Source organism: Notothenia rossii (assembly GCF_949606895.1).
Source record: "Notothenia rossii genome assembly, chromosome: 3".
NCBI lineage: Eukaryota > Metazoa > Chordata > Actinopteri > Perciformes > Nototheniidae > Notothenia > Notothenia rossii.
The window spans coordinates 17,545,894-17,569,056 of NC_136901.1; positions in this window are offsets into that span (position 1 = coordinate 17,545,894).

The following is a 23,163-nucleotide window of genomic DNA, read 5'->3' on the forward strand; positions in this document are numbered from 1 at the left end:
CAGCACTGCGCTAACACGCTCCCATTCCTCATCCAGACAGTCCGCAAAGCACTGGGGCAAAAATATTCTGTCTCCCTGAGCAGCTCCTAATAAATTGTCCTTTCATCGACGCGCAAGACAAATTTCGCCTTCCCTCCCTCCCAACACTTTCACTATGTTCACATGCATGCTCACTCTCTCCCTGTAGAGCCTCTGCTCCCTGTGGTTCAGGGAAACTGGCACACTCACTCTCAAAATGGGTGAGGAAGAGAGACAGAGGAGGGATGGAGGACGGATTAACAAGGTAGGGGAAAAAGGAATTCTGTGCACAATCCTCCACTCCTGCCTCTCTCCTCTCCGCTCTACCACAGTACCGCTTCCGCTTTGTAATTGCGCAATTAGTGCCACCGCCTGCTTTTCATATATCACAAATGGCTAGCTGCTGCTATTAAAGCGGCCCCAGCGCCGGGCTAGGGGGGGCACGGCTAGCCGAGGTGCATTAAGGGCAGCGTTTTGTAAAAATGTGAGCCAATTTATCATGATCTGTTTTTCGCTCCCACCCACTGCTAAAACGCCCCTACTCCCTTGTCTTTGAGCCTGACCTTGTGCTGGGCTTGTGTGTGTGTGTGTGTGTGTGTGTGTGTGTGTGTGTGTGTGTGTGTGTGTGTGTGTGTGTGTGTGTGTGTGTGTGTGTGTGTGTGTGTGTGTGTGTGTGTGTGTGTGTGTGTGTGTGTGTGTGTGTGTGTGTGTGTGTGTGTGTGTGTGTGTGTGTGTGTGTGTGTGTGTGTCGGCATGCGGAGGTTCAATTTGCTCATTGTTACTTGCTTGCATAATTCCAGGCGGCTGGTTCGGCACAGAGCCACACACACACACAATCCTACTTTTCATGTACACACCTCCACAAAACACACCGGTCACTGATTGCTCGCTCATTCCACCACTCTCTCTTTTCCTTCTCTGAGCAAAAATCCACTCATTTATATGCCGGGGCTAAACGGTATTCATTTGTAAGATGGCACGCGGTATAACACTGGTAATTCCTCCTCACCAATTTCCAGTGCACTTTCCCCTTTAGCTGTCATAAGCAGTGCATTAAGTGAGTGAGGCAAATCCGCTCCCCATTCTGAGCCATCTCTCTCTCCCCCTCTGCCGCTCTCCCTCACCCACTCTCCCTTCTCCGCGCTTGCATGTTGAAGATTTACAAACGCACGCCTATTCACTCTCTCTCCCTCTCTCTCTCTCCCTTTTCATTTCTGGTGGAGGCTGGAAGATGACACCCTGAGCTCATCAGAACCCCCGCCGGCTTTTTTCACCCCGGAGAGGCGCCCTGAGCACCACGCTGCACTGCAGATACCTGCCCCACCCCCCCCTGCTGGGAAGCCCAGAGGGGGGGTGCTCAGGGCGTATGGAGGGCTGGATGAAGGGATTTTCAAGGTGGGGTTACAGCTGAGGAGGAGATGAAGGAGAAGGGGTTTGGGGATGGAGGAAGGAAGGCATTGGCTGGAATAAACCATAGTTTGCACTTTAAATATGGCATCAATACAAAGATTATGGATGGAGGAAATGTTCTCAGAGGCATAATGCAGGGGGTGAGGCCTGGGGGGGAGGCTGGAGGCAAGAGCAGGTCTGATTCTTCTCTTCCTGTCCAGCACTTCCACACTCTCTTCCTCTGGGTGTTCTTCCTCCTATTTATCCTCCACCTGAAGGCCCTTGTTCCCTGGATGAGGAGGGAGGGTACACAACAAAACTCTACGTTCTATCAACTGACCTAATACAGTGAAATCTGTTGACAAATGCATTTAATTAAAGACAATGTTTCAGTATTTTCAGTGTAGAACATGAAATCCTACCAACAGTGCCAGTTCCTGCTGTAAGCCGGTCTTAATCACCACAGCCAATCACAGAGGCAGACACAGCGAGGCCAAATGATAAAAACAAATGCTGTGTTTCCCCTGTGGTGACATCACGTCGTCCAGACTCACCAAACGGTTGAAATGTCTGTTATTGTTGCTGATGGAACACAATTGTGGTGTTGCTGACAGCATAATTATCTTACGTCCACAGCCAGTATCACAAGAGCGTTTCACATGAAAAATTGTGGAAAAACACACGTGCTGACCAACCCTCTGCCACTGAGCTACCATTTCTCCCACCTTGGCGTTAATGCGTTTGTCGCTACTTGTCAAACACCCACTTGTTTTGAATTTTCCACAAGAGTCTTGGCACCGCTGCCTCATAGCGCCGGCTATACGGACAAGAGAGCAATCATTGTTTTTGTTGTTTAGAGTGCCGCCAACTTTTTGGAGGGCTTGGCAAGGGTCCATTTTTTTTTTAAATCTAAACCCCCATTTTGATGATAAGTGGCCAACAACCAGTTTGGAACGAGGTCAACGAAGGCTAACGGATTCAACCATTTCACCTTTATACAGGAGTGCAAATGGAGGAACTACATGAAAACACCATAGAAGCCTCCGGTGTCTTTATGTAAGCCAGTCGGCAGGATGACATGGAGTGTTTATCTCCAACATATATGTTTGTTTTGAGTCTAATAGCAATACTTATGTAATAACAATTCACTTTATTATAATTGGGAAAAGTGCATTTTGTTTTCAGACTGGGAAAGAAAGAATATTCAGGTTGAACCGGACTAAACTATTCAAAAGAAGCAAAGTCTTTCAAATTAACCAGCATTATAAGGTAGTGATCCAAACCATTCAGAAGCAACTATATGGAAGTCGTCAAATTGAATCAGGAAAGGTTCCTAAGAATTTGGAGGCATATGGTTTTCTAAAATACTAAATGCATCATTAAAGGCCCCCTATTATACTCTTTTTCATCAATATATCACAGGTCTCAGATATATACAGAACATGTCTCTGATTGGCTGAAACACCAAACAGATCATTGCAGCATCCCATAATCCCCTCTGTTTCAGCCCTGTTCCCAAAGTGCTGATTCTGTGTCTGTAGCTTTAAATGCTAATGAGCAGCTGCTGGCCACGCCCCTCTAAGAAGTGATAGATTAAAAAGAACCCAATGGTGCTCTAGGAGGAGATTCAGGTGATAAGGTGGGCGGGTGTTACCTTGGTTGCTGATTGGCTAATGGTTGCACAAGCCAAAGAAACCTTGTGACATCACAGTGTGGACGAAATCTGATCAGCTGATTTTCAGACAGGTTTTTATAGAAATGGATCAGGACAAAAAAAGAGGGGGTCTTTGTTCCTGAAACTTTCAGAGTCTCTTTACGCAGAGGGGAGACATGTACAAGAGACATGGAAAAGTGGATTTTCCATAATAGGTGACCTTTAAGATTTGACTTAATGACTCTATAGCTCAGATCAAGAGACTGTTTTGATGTCTCATTCCTTCGCTACGATCCATTGTGAATAATTCTATATAAATGTGTGAGCTGACCTCTTAGATGACACTGCATCATTATTGTGCTCTCGGCCATTTCCACCAAGAGCAAAGGTCAGCATCGGACTATTCCCCCGCTCAACGCGAGCCACTGTCCTCTGTCTGAGGGGGAACTGAGTCGCTCTGCACCGGACAATCTGTTGCCGTGGATTCCACATTTAGACATTGACAGGGTTTCAATCATGTTGAAAGTCCTGTTTGTCGACGTTTAAGGACTTGAGCTGAGGTTTGCATTAATATTGCATCTGTTTTTATCTAGGTGTATCTAATAAACCGGGTGGAAATGAAAGAAAATATTACTTTATTTAAAAAAAGTTCCTTCCTCTACATTTTTCTCAGACTCATCCCCCCACAATTATTTGGTCAGGACTGAAAGGAACCCTCTGCTCTGCCTAAATGACTTTTCAGATGAATTGTGCATCAGTGCTACAGGCTATAGCTTATAACCAGGAATACATCTTTTTTTAATTTGTATTTACGGATTTTGAAATGAACTGGTTTTGATTCTAGGTAATGAATTCTGTGTAAACAGTCTAAATGCTTGTGGTCCAACAAAAAGCAAGTTGTTTTATTTCCAACAAGCGTTCCTGTTTCAGAGATGCCATCCACTATGCTTAGTACGATGTTGTCCAGGAACACTGTACACATGCTGATTTACAAAATTAAACCTCTCGTATACCTGCAAAAATAACAAGGAACTCACCTCAGAAAGTGACACAGCAGATCATTGAAATATATTCCCAATTATTTCTCACAACAAACCCCCTCCCCTGGTGCTGTTCCCTCCTCTAGTTCCTCCACAGTGGCTTAGCGGCCTTCCTATGGGAGGACTTGTGCTTTGGCACCGGGGTGTAATAGCAGAGAGAGTTAATTTAGCTTAAACAGCCAAGCTAATTGTCCTTGTCTCTGTCATATTTGTCTAGTGGAACACTCCTAAATACCACAGCGATTAATTACCTCGCAGCCAGGTATTCTCAGCTCGGTGTGTGTTTACACCATTCTGTACATTTGTGTTGATCTCAAGTGTAGTCAGGGGAGAATGTGTCCCTGCTCCCCTCACGTTTTAACGTAAAGGCTTGTTTTAGTCTGTACTTATTTGTCTTTATTTGTATTATAGTATAACCTATGTGTGCTTTACTTCTATATATTAATATGGTAGCTTATTGTGTATTATTGCATGCCTTTTTTCTACCTGCAAGCCACTTTTGCTTCTATGATACTTTTGCTGTAGCAATATAAATGTCCCTGCTGTGGGACTGATAAAGGATTTCAGATTCTAAAATACATACACATTTGAGGTACTTGGTTTTTGTTTTTTTACCAAGTATTTTCATTTTCATTTTCTTTATACTTCTACTCCACTACATTTATTTTACAGATATACTTTATGAATTCATATTTTGCTATAAAAAAATTGAATATTTGGTATAGATTAAACCATCCCACGTTATATTTAAAGGTCCCCTATTATACTGTTTTTCACCAATATATTACAGGTCTCAAATATATACAAACATGTCTCTGTCGTGTTTGGCTCCAAACACCAAACAGATCATTGCAGCATTACCCATAATCCCCTCTGTTTCAGCCCTGTTTCCAAAGCGCTGATTCTCTGTCTGTTACTTTAGAAGAAAATAAGGAGCCCCTCCCCACGCCCCTCTGAGAGAGATTTGGTTAAAAAGAACACAATAGGTGCTTTCACACCGCAGTACTTTTCCCACAAAGGTTCATCAGAACCCTTTAGTTCTCATGAACTAAGTACAGATCACGTTCACACCGGAATAAGTTCCTGGGAAGGATTAGGCAAATGAGCCGCTGACGTCACTTCTTCTTCTTCTGCTTTGGGTTTACTGGCAGGACGCAAACCACTTCACGGCGTATACTGCCGCCCGAAGTCCCCGGCAGGAAGTCCCCGGAGTTGGGGACTGGCTTCAGTAGAAGCTGCTGGGACTCTCATAACTAGTGGGCTAGCAGAACATTTATTGGAAGCAATTTTGAGAAGAGATTTTTTTGTTTAAAAATATTTCACAATTCAAGTTGTTAAATGTGAGGATTTTGCTGCTTTTGTCTTGGAATATTTTATATATTTTTTCATAACCAGTGGCGTCATTGCTTCTTCTTTACTTTGTGTCAGAATAATGTAAATAAATGAAATCTGACTGTAGCCGCTCGGTGATACTCTGTGTGTTTTATGCTATGTGTTTGTGTACAGGTGTGCTGCAGTCATGCCTACGTGTTGGGGGGGGGGGGCTTGTTTGCCAAGATCATAGGCAGGCGCCCGGGTGTGTGAAGTGTTCCCATCATGCATCGCTCCACGCCTGGGCAGCCCACGCCCACTCATCATCCCCACATTAGGGCTCGTCTCTCTCCCGCTATCTCTCTCGCGCACACACGCTCTCTTTTTCTTCTTTTCTCATTCCGTGTGTGTTTCTCGCTCCCTCTCGGTGATCTCTCTGTTTATGTTTGACCTTTTTTTGCCGTTGTGCACCGGCTAATGACGGTTACAGGGATGGCAGGTGTGCTGCATTAGCCGACTAGCGGAACAAATTAGAGGTCCACCGCCACTGAAGGCCAACCTTTCACCGCCCATGCCTCCCGTTAGTGGCAGACACACCCACCAATGCCCACACACACTCTCACACACAACATACGGTACTGTACAAGCCGTATCAGGTGTGTGCAATTTGAGCGAAAATGACACAACCCAGACTATAATCTTCTCACCTGGAAAAAAAATGGGAAAAAGAGGACGGGTGGAGAACGTGGAGGAGAGATCTATAATCAAGCTTTGTTTGAACAGCTAGCCCGGGTTTACAAACACTATACTCTGCTGGTTTAGCATAACTAGACCAGAGTGTGGCTGTGACTTGTTTCCGTTCCCCCTGCAGTGCTGTGCTGTGTGTTGTATTCCAAGAAAGATGGATAGAGGAAGAGATTACTGCCTCTCACATCCTTCCCTATATTATAATACACCACGTTGTCTCCAACTAGCCACTGCACTCAGACTTCTCAGAGTCAAAACCAGGAAAGCCTCTCTTGGAAAAAAATAAAGGGGACATCAGATGGATTTGGACCCCTGCTGCTAGTGAGGATTTGTGTGAGCCAGTTTGAATGAATGCAGATTGTGTAGTGTTTTTGTTGGAGGATTCTGCAGAAAGTAACATTGTTTGGTACTTGAATTTGGCGTTAAAAGTGACTTTTTTTCCAATGTATTGTACCTTAAAGCCCCCCCCCCCCCCCCACACACTTTACTCGTACTTGGATTAGGACTAGTGTTTATTTTTATTTTTCTGTTTCTCTTTCTGATTTTATGTTAAGCGTCTTTGAGCACTAGAAAAAGCGCTATGAAAATCTAATGTATTATATTATTATTATTATTATTATATAAGGCTTGTGAAGCCATGATTCAGCACCGGAATAAGAAAAAGATAAATTATTCTCCGATTTATTCATCTGACGGAAAGATTTCTGTCATTTTCCAAGCGTATAACAAACAAGAAACATGTGCAGCACCTGTTGAATATACAGTACGAAAACCTAAAGGTATTGATGGACGAATGGAGATCACAATTTGACAAATCAAAGAATCACATTTCTGGATGTTTAGGGATCAAACATGGCAGGAATAAGGCCTCCAGCTTAGAAATGGTCCAATCAGGTGAGATGTTAACATAATGTGTAGCCTTCACAAACAAGCTGCCCAGAGAGACGAGGAAAAGAGGGACAGGGGAAAATTAAACATACACTTGATGGGAGTGAAATTGCCCCTCCGCTTGAGGTGTCGCAACCATTTCACCTCGGCAAATGAGCACCTTGGGAAATAAGAAAAATATATTTCTCCTTATTTCCTTTTCTGTCACCCTTGACCAAAGAGCTGTTCTGTTCTCTGTCATCTGGCGTGCTCTATTACTGTCATTACGGCAATCTGGGCCCGGTGCTTAATGTGTTTGTCTATGTACACAAGTCAGTGAATGGCACCCAATCTACATGTGTCGGGATTGCCTTTGGTGTGGAGGGGAGATCTGCCTCCCTCCTCTTAATCAGACATGTTTGATTGGTCCACCCCTGTACTGCTTCACACTCCCGCACTTTTGCTGACTGACACGCGACGGAACAGCTTTCCGACCTCCCGTAATAAAGATGTGTTCAGTCGTCATGCCAACAGCAACTGAGGCTTGACAGGCCCCGACTTTTGGCCTTAAAGGTCTCCTATCGTGCAAAATGTACTTTTTAATGTCCTTTATACCTAAATATGTGTCCCTGGTGTGTCAGGGAACTAACAAAGTGTCAGAAATGTACCCAAATCTCCAAAAATGTGGACCCACGGCCCTATCAGAAACGTCGCTATCAGAAACGTCGCTAACAGAAACAAGGCACAACGTTTTGGAAGTAATATGGTCTGTGTTTACATTAGCAAGCATTGCTAACACAGAGAATATGTGTTAAAAAGCAGGATATAAAAAAAGGAAGTTACCTTGTGGTAAACCTGCAAGAGAAGAAGCATTTGAGCTCCATACTGTTTCAGAAATAAAGCTTGATGTGGTTTGGAACATGATATGGCGTTTAATCATGGCAGCATTTAGCTGAGTATCTGGGTAGAATTCTGTGCAGGCACAAGCTTTTTCTTTTCAAGCTAAGGACCCAGAATCAGCACTTCTCTAACAGGGCTGAAATAGAGGGGTATGAGGGATTTCTAAAATGCATGATCTGTTTGGTATTTTGAGCAAAACACATCATAGACATGTATTTTATATATTTGTATATATCTGAAACCCATAATATATGCCTAAAAATAGCATGATGGGAGACCTTTAATGGGCAAACACACATCCAGGCTGACACTTTCAACTCTTTTTATTTGGCGCCTCTCTGAACCTCGGGTTCAGAGATGAAAGGCAAAAGACAGGATGGAGGAACACTTTCTTCTACTTCAATCTGAGGTTCAAGTGGGACGTCAGAGAACAGGCGGGGGGGCGGCGGGGGGGTTATTCCTCCTGAGAGTGCTCGCAATAAACATGCAGGAATCATCTGCCCAAGGCTTCTTCATTTTCCTGTGCTACACTCTACACTGCCCACACTGTGAGGGGAGCAGTGTGTTTTCTCAGGGAATCCAGTCCCCGAGGACTCCAAGGTTTTCCAGGCAGAAAAGTGGGCTTTCCACTGACTTTTGTGTGTGTGTGCTCACATGTTGGGGATATTTTTCATCCATGCAGTCCTCAGGAAGCAGTGGTCTGGCCTGGGATCAGCACTGCGCCTTAGGAGACTCTTCTATGGGAGCAGTGTTTGGCCACTGGAGCACACACACACACACACACACACACACACACACACACACACACACACACACACACACACACACACACACACACACACACACACACACACACACACACACACACACACACACACACACACACACACACACACACACACACACACACACACACACACACACACGGTTTTAAATTACCACTTACACATTGACACGCACACGTAAATACACTAATGGACATATACACACACACAGGTTTACTTCCACACACACGTACACACATACAGCCTGACCACAAACCATATATCACATTACAGCGCCTCAAATCTGGTCTGAACCCCCCCCCAGAGGACAGAAAGGCATCTGATCTGGGCGCAGGTTAGCATGAGGGCCTCTGTGGTGGAAGGTCTCCATGTTACCAGCCGGAAGCAGAGATTCCTCCTTCTAACATAACTAAACAAACACCTAATTGATGCTAAAATAAACACTTTCCCAGCAGTGAGAGGATATATGATGCCGCAAATGCTGAAAACGATTTGGTGGTTCTTGAACTACTAAAAACATTATAATAATGAATAATGGTTCCGGATAACATCCAACCAATTGCTTCAATCTACAGTAAGAAATAGGATGGATTTAACTCCGACATGGCGCCCAAATCAATTCCATCCCTACATTTGGAGAGAGCCATGATTAAAAAAAAAGTTGTTGTAAAAATACACCTTGAATGAAAGCAATATCCATGTTATTTTTATTGAAGTTGTAGAAAGCTCATTTTTTGACACTAAACAGTACCCGCTCAGTTTTCAAATGAAACTGCAGTTTGATTACTTCTCTCCTGCGTCCTCAAACACACCTAATATTGATATCAAACAATTGATGTTAATGAACATATGAAAATGCAGCTGCAGCCGCACGTTCATCCGCTGGGAAACAAACCAAAGCGGGGGCGAGCGATTTGGAAATCAAACGCTATGATTTGCTTGCGGGCGCGAATGCATTACACCTGATTGTGTGTTTGCTCGTGTGTGTCGCAGACGTGGCTAATGAGGCATTACTGGCGAGGGGAAACCCAATCGATGGCGCGCTGTCGCCGGACAACGCTGATCAATTGTACTGTATTGACTGTGTTTCCCCCTCATTAGCTTCTATGAGGTGTGTGTAGCGGGGGAGGGGGTGTGTGTTTTGGGTAAACACACTCAGGTGGCCGTGTGGGGCATGTGCCATGTCTCTGCTGTGCTATGTAGGCTGGTGGCAGGCATGGGGGCACTGATTACTCTTATTAACACGGAGGGTGTTAGGCAACGGTCCAAATGGCACACACACACATACACACACACACACACACACACACACACACACACACACGGTTCATTGAAGAGCCAAGAGTCCCAGCTGAACCCGGCTGTGTGTTGCCATGCGCTCAGGAGGAGATCTTTGTAGTGAGCTGTCAGAGTTTTAACCAAACTGTTTCTAGGACTCAACTCTAAAAACAAAGAAGAAACACCTGCTTTTTGCCAAAACGTCCCTTACACACCGCTCCCATTTTGACGCTCTTTCCTCCTCCCTTTTCCCCAATCCTCCCTCCATTTCCCCCCGCCGCAGCTGACCATTGAAAAAACCGACCCATGGAGCCATTTAGAGGCTTTTTGGTCCACGGCCAAGTTTCACAAAACGCTTTCAACTCTGAATTCACAATGCACCACTCAGCCTGCCAGGGTTCAGGCATCCATAGTGTTTATTGTGGTGATTTCTTTATTATCTTTCATATCCAGGGGGTTGAAGAGTGCATCTCTTTGTCTAACTTTTGTAGTATCATTTAAACAGCTTCAACCCAATACTAAATTCCCTTTGTTTAATCCTGATTTGGGAGATGATGGTGTTACATGCTCTCATTCAGCATGGCAACAGTATTGATAAATTCTTTTTAAGCTGCTTCCCATACACAATTCAATGTATCCTTCATGTCCTCTCTTTCTGAAGGTGACAGCAGTATCATTGTTATACACAAATAGTGCTTAAGCTCAGAAATCTTACACATCTGCTGATTTTGAAGTCATTGTCTTACTTTGAAAACGTGATAAATATAAGATTGTGTAGAGAAGATTTCCGACTACACTACTAGTCTAGCGACTTCTATCTCTACTTACAAATAACCTGCAGCTGATGCAACAAGTTCTGGGACATTGGGTGTTTCCTGAAAGGCACTCTGGGAAATGTAGGAAATGACTAGCTCAAGGAGAGGTTCAAAGAGATTACACTTCATCACGAATAACTGGAGCTCAGAGGGGAGCAGCAGAATGAATATTTGCTCTGAGAGAGAAACGGTGGAGTTTTCCTCCCAGCAGGAAGTGTGTGTGATGCCTAACATCCAGCATGCATTGCTCAGCAAACGAAGATGTTCATCACTACCTCCTCCATGTTGGATCCGCAGCCCGGCTCGCCGACTGCAAGATGATTGGCTTCCACAGAACTTATTAAACATAATTGCAAACTAATTAGTACAGCGATGGCTTGGCACCTCCGTCTAGTGCCAGACACTCAATGTGGGTTTACAACATGCATTTAAATTTTACACTAATTACCAAACCCTGATTAATTCATGGCTGGGGTGTGCTTTATAATAGTTATTAATAGGGCTGTATAGATTAGATTAGGAATTAATTTCCAAATAAAAACCTGGCATTACATGCATGGGGAAAGCCATGTGTTCCAGGGCGACCTGATGTATGTGTCGCGTCACAATGCATTGCCGAAGCACTTTGATTTAACAATCGCGTTTGTGTAGCGGCAATTTGTATGGAATCACTTGATCTAATGAGGATTCGCTTCAAACTGCTCCTCTAATGAGCATTTGCGTTGAATCCGCTATTACAACTAGCGACTGAAGTCACAAAGCAAGACAAAATCCAATCCCTGCACTTCCTGCGATGGATCCCTCGTTATAAATCACTTTCAGAATCACGTTTATTGCCACACATACGAGGAATATGCCAAGGTGTATACATAAACACAGTCAAAGAAGATAAGGTGCAAGAAAAGGACCAAACTATATAGAGCAATATGTACACGAAATATGGATAAACCAGAACACATTAAGTACAATCAAATATGTGCAGTATTGTTACAAAACGTGGAAAGCTGTGCAGATAGCAAAAGAGCTTTGTATATAATTGTGCACAAATATTCAGAGGGTTGTGCAGGACTGAGTGTACTTAAATTAGATCAATAAAAATAAGATATTGTGTGCATTAATATCATGTCTCCACCTGACGCCATCCTCCACCCTCGTTAGTGTCAGGACTCAAAAAGCCTAGAGCATGGTGACCTGTGATCTCCTCCGCCTTGCCCTTCAGGGATTCATCCCGGCCCACACTCCTCCTGCTTCCCTCCAACCGCTAATGGTCACAGCATGGACCTTACAATGCTTCCCTAATTTCCACTAATTGAACGGTCGTTAGCAGCCTTGGCAGTGGAGCGCGCGTGGGTGTGTGTTCGCGATTACACGGATATGCATGCACGCATCTTCATCCAACTCCACGTTTGCTTCCCCATTGCACGTGTGTCAGAGAATTTGCTCGGCATCAAATGGCCTGGCACCGCTCTGAGGGCGTGCGGGGCACCGGTGGCACTGGGAGATCATTAATTCGCCCTGCCTCTCTGCACGGCTTATTTTGATGTTTTTGTAATGAGCGCCTGCTAGGGAGGGTAAACAGCGAGTCTCGTCGCGGCCCCTTTGATGTCAAATGATGTGAGAGGCGATGAGGGTGGAATAGACGTGGAGGAGCAGGTCTTAGGAAGGAGTGGATGCTGAGAGGCCCGCGAGGAGCGGCGAAGATGAGGAGAAATCGCTCCCGGGTCGAGTGGCTGCTGGTGATTTCCTGTCACACACACGGGGAGGCGTGAAGAAACTTAAATTGTGTGTGTGTGTGTGTGTGTGTGTGTGTGTGTGTGTGTGTGTGTGTGTGTGTGTGTGTGTGTGTGTGTGTGTGTGTGTGTGTGTGTGTGTGTGTGTGTGTGTGTGTGTGTGTGTGTGTGTGTGTGTGTGTGTGTGTGTGTGTGTGTGTACACTTGTCATGGCTTGGGAGCATAAGTGTGTGTCTGTGTGAGCTCTGGCTCCGTTCCCGTACAAACTAAAAGGTGCCCCGAGTTATGTCTAGGCTCTTGGTTTTGGAATGAACACGGACGAAGTGTTAAGTTGCTTATTAATTGTAGAAGTTGATGTTTTTATGATGTTTTCATTGGTTGGTGGAGTTATGAATCAGCCTTCACATGTCAACGTCAAAAGAGATTTGTAGGCTTGAGACTTGGACTTGAGTCAGACATTAAATCAAATCAAAGTTAGAGCAGTAAAAATATTGTGATACAGTTGAGCAGCCCTGAAAAGTCAAATATTTAATTTTAAATGCTTACAAAGCTTAAAAATCAAATGTAACATATGTGCAAAAAAATCATAATCCTAGTTTGTAGATGCTAAAGATAAAAAGGCTCTATTATGCTTTTTGGGGTTTTCCCTTTCCCATAGTGTGTTTTATAGGTTTATGTGCATGGTCTGCAAAGGCTAAAATCCAAAGGTTGGCTAGACTCGAACAGATTGTACTGATAGGCTAAGGGGTGGTACATCTCTTAGCGGTTGACCAATCACAACAGAGCCAGCCACTCAGAGCAGACTAGGCTCTGGTTTCAGACAGAGGGGGGAAATAGGTGTTGCAGCACAGACAGTATGAGAGAAATTGCTTTTTGAACATTAAAGCATGGAGACATGTCCCAGTAGAGACACTACATACTGATATACACCTGAACATAAGCAGGAGAGGACTCTTTAAAGTAGAGACACTACATACTGATATACACCTGAACATCAGCAGGAGAGGACTCTTTAAAGTAGAGACACTACATACTGATATACACCTGAACATAAGCAGGAGAGGACTCTTTAAAGTAGAGACACTACATACTGATATACACCTAAACATCAGCAGGAGAGGACTCTTTAAAGTGGAGACACTACATACTGATATACACCTGAACATCAGCAGGAGAGGACTCTTTAAAGTAGAGACACTACATACTGATATACACCTGAAAATAAGGACAATAGGGCCCCTTTAAGATGAGTTGAGCGCTGCGGGTAACGTTTTTATTCACAGATTAAACTTTTCTCTAACTAAACTCATATTTGTTATTCTACACACAGCAACAAACACACTAGCACAATCAATTCAAAGTTCCAGGTAACATGCAACAGCTCTGAGGGTGAGCAATAATGCCTCTTAAAGTGGGAGATCATTTTCTAATGTTACATTTGTCTCATCCCTTTCTGCCCCAGACTTGCCTCAGCATCTCGATAGAGCTGAATTTTATGTTGGGAAATATGTCGGGTAAAGTGGCTCTTCTTGAGATCGGGGTGACTCACGACCAGCTTTGTGTGACTTGGATCCCCTTTCAATCACTCGCCTGCCGTCAAACAACACTCCCTTTCCCAGCCATTTTGATTTAGATTTCTCCCTTTGTCAATCTTTCTAGTGTTCCCACTTGTATCTCTTCCTCGCCATCTCCCACTCCTCTTTCTCCTTAACTGTGCTACCGCCGACCACAATTAGACCCTTCCTCTGCTGTTTACCGCCGCGGCGTGCCCAGGCCCCAGCCGAGGGTGACATCTTGACAGTTTCCTGTTATATTGCAAACAAAAGGACCTTTTTGAATGATGAGCTGTTATTATGTAAATGGACCTGTGACTGATACTGTCTCAGCACGGCACAGTCCCAGAGTCCAGTGGACGGCGGCAGCGTGATAGTGATCATTTTCATGATTGTGGAGGACGTCAGAGACGGGGGGAGAGGTGAAGGGGGGGGGTTTAGGATGGATGTGTGGTTCTGTTTACTGCACAGCGACTGACCCCTATATGGAAAACATAGCTTACTGCTCTCCTCTCGCTGTAATGGATTGACTTTGAGCAACACATTTCAGACACACTTGTGCTCAAGGTTAAGAAGCTGCTGGTAATTTCCATCATATGAATCATAGTAAAAATAGACACTATAGACCCTTTAATGGTGCATTCATCCCAAATCATTATCAATGGATAAACATTGTATTTAAAGGGGCACTGCATGCATTTCTGTTCATTTATCATCAGCTTGTTAAAACAGCTGAAAAATGTCTACTGTGCCTCTGCGTAAAACTATACTAAACAGGAATGGTATTTTAAAAACTATTGAATTGCCTTATGGGAAATGTAGGAACCAATTATTTTCTTATTAAACACCAGGATATATTGTTCCTTTCGATACAAATAAAGGACTCTTTAAAGTAGAGACACTACATACTGATATACACCTGAACATCAGCAGGAGAGGACTCTTTAAAGTAGAGACACTACATACTGATATACACCTGAACATCAGCAGGAGAGGACTCTTTAAAGTGGAGACACTACATACTGATATACACCTGAACATCAGCAGGAGAGGACTCTTTAAAGTAGAGACACTACATACTGATATACACCTGAACATCAGCAGGAGAGGACTCTTTAAAGTAGAGACACTACATACTGATATACACCTGAACATCAGCAGGAGAGGACTCTTTAAAGTAGAGACACTACATACTGATATACACCTGAACATCAGCAGGAGAGGACTCTTTAAAGTAGAGACACTACATACTGATATACACCTGAACATCAGCAGGAGAGGACTCTTTAAAGTAGAGACACTACATACTGATATGCACCTGAACATCAGCAGGAGAGGACTCTTTAAAGTAGAGACACTACACACTGATATACACCTGAACGTCAACAGGAGAGGACTCTTTAATGTAGGGAATGGTATATTAAAAACTATTGAATTACATTATGGGAAATGTAGGAACCAGTGCTTTTGTTATTAAAGGCCGGGATATATCGTTCCTTTCGATAAAAAAAGGGCAACATTTTTCTCAAACTGTATGGAAGGCTAATACTAAAAATCTTGATTAGCCATTTCAATTATTGTGAAGTGTCCCAGCAAAACAAAAGATATTGTGTGGATACTTTCCACTTTTTTCCGAGTAGTACTGCACTCTGATGCACCCGTCTCTCATTCAGGTGTGCAGGTGGTTTCAAAAAGTTGCTGTCAAAGGATCTAATGATCAGAACTTCTGTCTGTGTAGAATGACATCAGTAAGTCACAGTATTGTTGCTGCGTTCCTGTCGGCTAAGAAGAGTTTTTAATTGATTTTCTGTAAATAGAACCTAGGATAATATGTCTTTATGAGTGTGTAGGCTTGTGTGGTTGCAGTGACTCACTCTCCCTGACCTCTGCGCTGCCCACACACAGAAACATAGAGAGGAGCCCAGCTCTAGCTTTGTGCTTTCTCATCAGCCGACCTTTGACCCCTACCAGCAGCCTCTCTGCTGCCGCGCTGAGCCGTATTAACCCGGACTTCGGCTGTTTTCCAAGCACAATCATCCGTCCGCGTAACAACCGTGGCCTGCCGAATCCGCCGCTACACGCCATCACGCGGTGCAGCGTGTAATAATAAATGCATGCTCACACCGCAAATAGGCTCCCCGGCACACCTTCACCGGGAGATCAGAGAAGAAGAGAGAGGGTGGTGATGAATATGTGGAAAAAAGAGGGAGAGTGCGTGAGAAAGAGCTGTTGTTGTAGACGAGGTGTTCATATTCCTCACTTCATTGGCTCTCATTATTCCCCAGCATGTGAGCATGTCCATGTATGATTCATCCAGAAGCTCCTCAGCATGGCCGGGGGAAATGGCCCTCCATGCTACACACACACAACACGGTAATAATGTTGCTCTTTCTAAGACATTCTGACCACAGGTGAGGATTTCATATTTAATTTGACTGTTAAATGTACTTGAGTTTACATAAGCATGGCTAAATCCCATCTCACAGTTTCCCGTTAACGAGATATTTTCATATAATCCTATATTTTCCTTGTCAGTATACATCTATACCGGCTTACCAGAGGTGGAAGAAGTACTCAGATCTTGTACTTGAGTAAAGGTAGAAGTACCAGAGTGTAGGAATACTCTGTTTCAGTAAAAGTCCTGTATTCAAAATGTTCCTCAAGTAAAAGTAGAAAAGTATTCTCATCAAAATATAGTGAAAGTAGAGACAGTAAAAGTAGTCATTGTGCAGATTGGTCAATTTCAGAATAATAGATATGATATGTTTTATAATGATTGATCATGAAAGTGTTCTCAAAGCTGGTAAAGGTGCAGCTAGTCTGAATGACTTTGTATACTGCAGGGTAGAGTCCTGCATCGGGTCGGGTACCGGGTGGTATTTTTTCAAACACTTTTTTTCGGGTTCGGTTCTGGCTAAAACAAAGATGATGCGGGTCGGGTTGCGGGTGTTGCATAATAAATATATTAAAATAATAATAATTTAGTTTAATGTTTAAATCCTCAGACCTCTCCCCCGCGGGAGCGTGCATAATCATAACCTCTGCACCGCATCAATCTGCTTCTGAGCACTGTACATTCTGAATGGCTGAGGTGAAGCTCTCCAGGGGAGAATACAGCATTTTCCAACACTTCCTCAAGAGCGAAACCCAACGTCTGAGAGGCTTTTGGTGTCCTCCTAGATGGAGAAAATAACCAACATCCCACGCTTTGAGAGACAAATATGCAACTGCGTGTGTTAATAATTGCACGTTTTCACTGCTCATATATATATGCGGGTCCGGATCGGGTTGCGGATCCTGTGCCGACGGGTCGGGTCGGGTTGCGGAACTAATTGGTAATATGTGCGGGTAGCGGGGCGGGTTCGGTATTGCACGTCGCGGGTGCGGGGCGGGAGCGGGTCTTGAAAATCAGACCCGTGCAGGACTCTGCTGCAGGGTAGCTTGTGGATTTAATCCAGGTGGAACTAAAGTCTGATTTAACACTTGATTAGATTTCACATCATTCATCCACATCTGTGAAGTAACTAAAGGTATTAAATACATGTAGGGGAGTAGAAGTACACCATGTACCTTTGAACTGAAGTGGAGTAGAAGTAGAAAGTAGATACAAATTGAAATACTCCAGTTAAATAGATCAAATATAAGTACAGTACTTAGTTACTTTACACCACTGCGACTTATGATTATAGGATGGTTTGGTATTTTAAAGGAAACAGAAGAGATCCAGTCAGAGAGCCACTTGAGTGTCAGCTTATAAATGGCATTGCAGATATAGGCTATGTTACCAAAGGACATGAACGCACCACGGCACAAATGCTGTCTTAGCGGAGTGTGACATCTTGGAAACCAAATTGGATAAATAAAGTATGTAAACAGTGATGGTGCCAAATCTAAATGCATACAAACTTAACATTAACTTGCTAATTATGGTGAAGGCAATATGACCACTTTTGACATCTCAATTCATACCTTTATGTATGAGTTTCTGAAATTCTCAGAGAATACATAAGGCTGTGTCACATTTTATTGGTTGTACTTTTAGTCCATTTTAATATATAATGATGTAATGACCAGCAGGAAACTGACAGGGCCCTCAAATCACATTTTTAAGACTTATTCAACATGTTCTGTACCTAATGTTAATACTTACACAGGGATGCCAAATACTTAGACTTAGGAGAGATAATCCATTCCCAAAAAAACATCTCTATATTTTGGGGTTTGCTTGTCATTTCGAAATGATGCACTCACCTCGGTTGTTTGACATACAATGGCATCTAAAATTATAAATCCAATAAGGCACAATTTATCTGGAACTTTTTTCCGTTGCTAGCTCATTCACACCACCTTTAACTTGGCTAAGCTGTTGATTAACGTGATCATACTTTGTCAGTGAGTGTGCTTTGAGTTGATAATGAATTGCTAATTTAAAATGTAATAATAGTGCATGTGTCCAAAACAACAGTCCAAGTACTTTCCTTACTTGTGTGCCAGATTGCTCGTTTCTCATTCATCAGTGTGATTAAAATATCGTTACCATAGTAAAATGTAGTTTCTATACGTTCATGACTCGAGTTTTCAACCTTGTGTATCGCTAGTCAAATGCTCATGGTTTCAGATGTTTTTTAATTAAGGCGTTATGTTACAAAAGTCTATCTAAAATGTTGATGAAACACCAAACTGGACAAACGAATCTCACGCCTTCTGTACCACACATTAACAACACCTGCCCATCTCCCCCCACTCAACAACTGCAGCTCCACACAACACCGTAAATACTGAAAACACACACACACACACACACGTATACTCTCACTCCTGGGCCAGACCAGTATTTATGAAGCTGCCTTGCCTGCCTATCTCTTCCTGGGCGAATGATTTTCTTTGAGTGCTGTAACTATCATGTCACACCATGTTGTCATTATAGTGATTGCCGACGGCCCTGATAACCTCCCCGCGGTGATTTGTACCATTGAGGAGTAGTTTCATTTTTCTCTCTTTCTCTCTTTACTCTGCTCTCATCTTGATTGCGGCAGCTCCCATCAGCCCCCTCGCCCTGTTTGTGGTCTCGCTGAAAGAGATCTCTCCTCCATGTGCAACATTTCATCTGCCAGCCGCAACTCCATCATCTTTCTCAGCCCATCCCCTCGCGTCACTCTTTCTTCTTCCTCTCACTAAACTCTTTACCCCGCACCTCACATCCCCTCCTTTTTTTCTCTCCGTATCCCCTTTTCATTTCTCAGAAAGCCATCTCCTGGTATGATACGGCTTGCCATCAGCACTGTTTACAGCCCGCCTTTGATAGAGGAATTCTCTCTTCCCCCCCCTTTTCTCTTTGTTTTCTCCCTCTTTTATTTCGGCCTCACCCCCTCGCGTAAGTTGTCATTTGTTGCCCATTGTCTCGGTGGTATTTAGTGGCGGGGAGATTAGGCAGCTGTGAATGGACTGCAGCTGTCTGTGCTGGATTAGGGGAGTTTAATCAAAGTATTTTCTAATGCGCCTCGTAATGATGATCCATAGGGATGGAGGCTCTTCAACAGATAATGATAGCTAGGCTGGCTGCCGGAGATGAGTCGCTTGGAAGCACCACAGTCTTATTGTTGCTTTATATAGGCCGGCTTTGCTGTAAGCATGTGCTACATAGCAGCCAGTTAGCCCCAAATAGTTGCCGTTCAGGAAACAGCAGGAGATGGATTATTTGTTTTGACTTGTTTCATCGTCACTTTTGATGCTCTTACAATAACAAAAAAATGGTGGGATACTGTTGAACAGGTGTTGATTGGTCCCTACTAGTAACAACTCTGGTGTTAATGATGTGCCTCCATCGCAACCAAACTTGTGTCTGTTTACTTTCTTTTAGACTTTAGAGTGTGTTGGGAGAGAAAAGTCACTTTTTACGTGTCTGGAAAACGTATCATAGTTGTAGTCAGTAAAAATGAAATGAAAAATGACCTCAGTGCATACTTTGTCTTATTCTTTGATGACTATCCTGGTGAAAATGGCACATGTTGCACACCATTCAAATTTCCCTTAAGAATCTTTGCTAAGGAGTAGCACAACATTCTTATATAACCCAACGTAAAATATATATATATATCTTTAAAAGTCCCCGATTATACTGTTTTTCATCAATATATTATAGGTCTCAGTTAAAAAACATGTCTCTGAGGTGTTTGGCTGGAAACACCAAACAGAAAAAACATTATGACATCATAAAGTGGCCAAAATCTAATCAGCTCCTTTTCAGACAGGTTTTTATATAAATGGATAAAGGACTTTCTTCCTGACATTTTCAGAATCTCTTAACACAGAGGAAACACATATTTAAGCATAAAAGAACAAGTGGATTTTTCACAATAGGTGACCTTTAAGTTCAGCTCTTAGTTAACTGAATGTAGCCGAGTCAAATCCCTTCCATTTGTCTGGAAAAACATCAGCAATTGTTCCATAGCCCTGAATCTAGGAGGAATTGTGCATAGCGGAAGGCTTCAGACAAGCATCGCTCTTATTGGCATAGAACACAACATGTTGTCTGTGTAGCCATCCTGCCTCACACACATTCACCGTCCACGGCTATTTATAGACTGGTCTACCTTTTCAAGGACACTCAGAGTTCTTCAACCTTCACTTGCAAACACTCAGGAGGCTCTTTTCTGTCTGATTGTATTCTGTGAAATTGAGTTTTTTTTACCGCTAATATGAGGCTCTGGTATTGAGGACAGGTCATGTGTGGTATCAAGATTAGCAAATTGAAGTAAAAAGGTTGACTAGAGACAAAAGTTGTGCATGGAAATAGGCCTAAATTAGGACTTCAAAGATGTAGACTTCTATCATTCTATAACATACATACATGAACTATATAGTATTTGTCGATTAAGCATGGCTGTCTTGGGAATAAGGTGTAACCCTAACCCTAACCCGAACCCTAACCCTAACCCTAACCCTAACCCTAACCCTAACCCTAATCCTAACCCTATAGAGGTAGAAGCAAAGTACTCATTCCAAACTTCACACACGAGATCAGACTATGGGCAGAGTGAAACTGGAGGAAATACCACCCCAACAAAGCCAGAAATATGGAGCTGATCACTTTGACTTAGCTTTGCACATGTATTACCAATCATTACAGCTAAAGAGACATGGTATCAGTAGCAATGGCTGTCCATTAGCCTACCTTAGCCATTTTCTACGTTAAATGAGTATTAAAAACATCATAACTTGCCTATAAAACGCCACCCTCTCCTAGGATTTCATACAGTTGTACTCATTTAAAAGGAAAATTGAAATGGTTAGATGGGGAATCACTCGTTCCCACTCTTCACAGTGAAGAGATTTTCCAACATTCAGGACAGCTCCTCCGTTTTCGACTCTCCGCCTTATCTACCTCCGGTGTTTTGACAGTGCAGCGCGCAGTGTGTCTCAAAGAAAGTGTGTGTGTGTAGAGGAAGATGGGGGGGGGGGGGGGGTGCTGGGAGCTGGCGTGTCTGCTGCTAAACTCACAGCAGAGCACGTCGTGTCGAGATGTGACCCGGCGCTGACTCGCAGACGGTGGAAGAAGACAAAAAAACTCACACTGAGACGAGAGGAGGGAGAGAAAGAGGGGAGAGGATTTCTTTTTTTTACTCCAATGCTGCCTCCCAAATAATGAGAAGATGAAGCCGCCTCGCTGTGGCTTCCCCCCCCCCCCCCCCCCCCCCATATGCACAGAGGCCCCCACGCTGCTCAAGACAGATGCTGGGGTGGGGGGGGGGGGGGAAACAGCGAGGCATGTTGCTACTGTGGCTTGTTTCTCAATCAGAGGCTTAACTCTCCACCTAACACACACACACACACACACACACACACACACACACACACACACACACACACACACACACACACACACACACACACACACACACCCACGCACACACACACACATCCCTATGATATCCATGGAGATGTGAGATTACACACGCTATAGCTCCACCTGTTCTTTGCCATAACAGGTGCCTGTGATCATTCTTTCACCTCTCTCTGATGAGGAAACTGTAGCAGATTCATGAAACTATTGCTTTGTAATTACTGCATCAGGATTCCATTTGATCCCTTTATCTGTACTTTTCCTGCCAAACTGAACATTCTCCACTTCTTCTTCCCCCGAGGAGACAACAGATGGTCAGGTGTCAAAGGTCACTGTTTTGGCTTTGAGGTAACAGCCGCCTTTAGGAGGGTCAATCTGTGTGTTCAATAAGCCACAGACCTGGCGAGTGAGCCAAATTGATTCAGTCCTCGCTGGGATCCGCTCTCCTGTGGCTCCTCTTGTCTCGGTTATCTGTAACAGCTATCAGCGCTAATCGGAAGTCAGTCACGTGCTCCTCGTAGACAAAAGCCGTCGTGAAATTCAAACACAGCATGCAGAAGGGGACATGAAAAAAGGTCAAGGTGTGGCCGTCTTTAAAGGGGTGCACGCATGTTCTCTAAATGAGACTGCTAATGCAATGGGGGTGAAAAAAACCTTTAAAGACACAATCAATCGTTTCTGAACGTATCTTTTATTGAATCACCGTGCCAATAATCTTTCCAGGAACCTATTTACTGCTTGTAAATATAAAACGTTGTGCAATATACCCTCGTGCCATTTCAGCTTTATTTTTCTTTCAATGTCTTTACAAGCTGTAAACAGTACCAGCCACTTCTATCATTTCATAAGGTCACTTTTTAAATATACTGCTACTTAGTTATTTTAACATGGTGTACTTACTATTGTGTGTTTTACTTGGTTATTTTTGTATAGTCTATTGTCTTTGCTTTATCTGCACTATACTTCTGCTGTTGTAATAATGTAAATGTCCACGTTGCGAGACAAATAAAGGAATCTGATTCTGGTCTGATTCCGAACTTCTGACGGGTTATTGGCAAGACCAATGAAAATCACTGATCATCCCTATCGCTATGCCGATGGATTGATGGATCTATTAAGCCCAAAAGGCTTTTAGGTCACGACTTGAGTTCCTTGTGCTTCTTCCCGATGTGGTTATTATTTCCCTCTGTGTTGCTACATTGCTTCTCTTTTCCATAACGAACCCATTTCTCC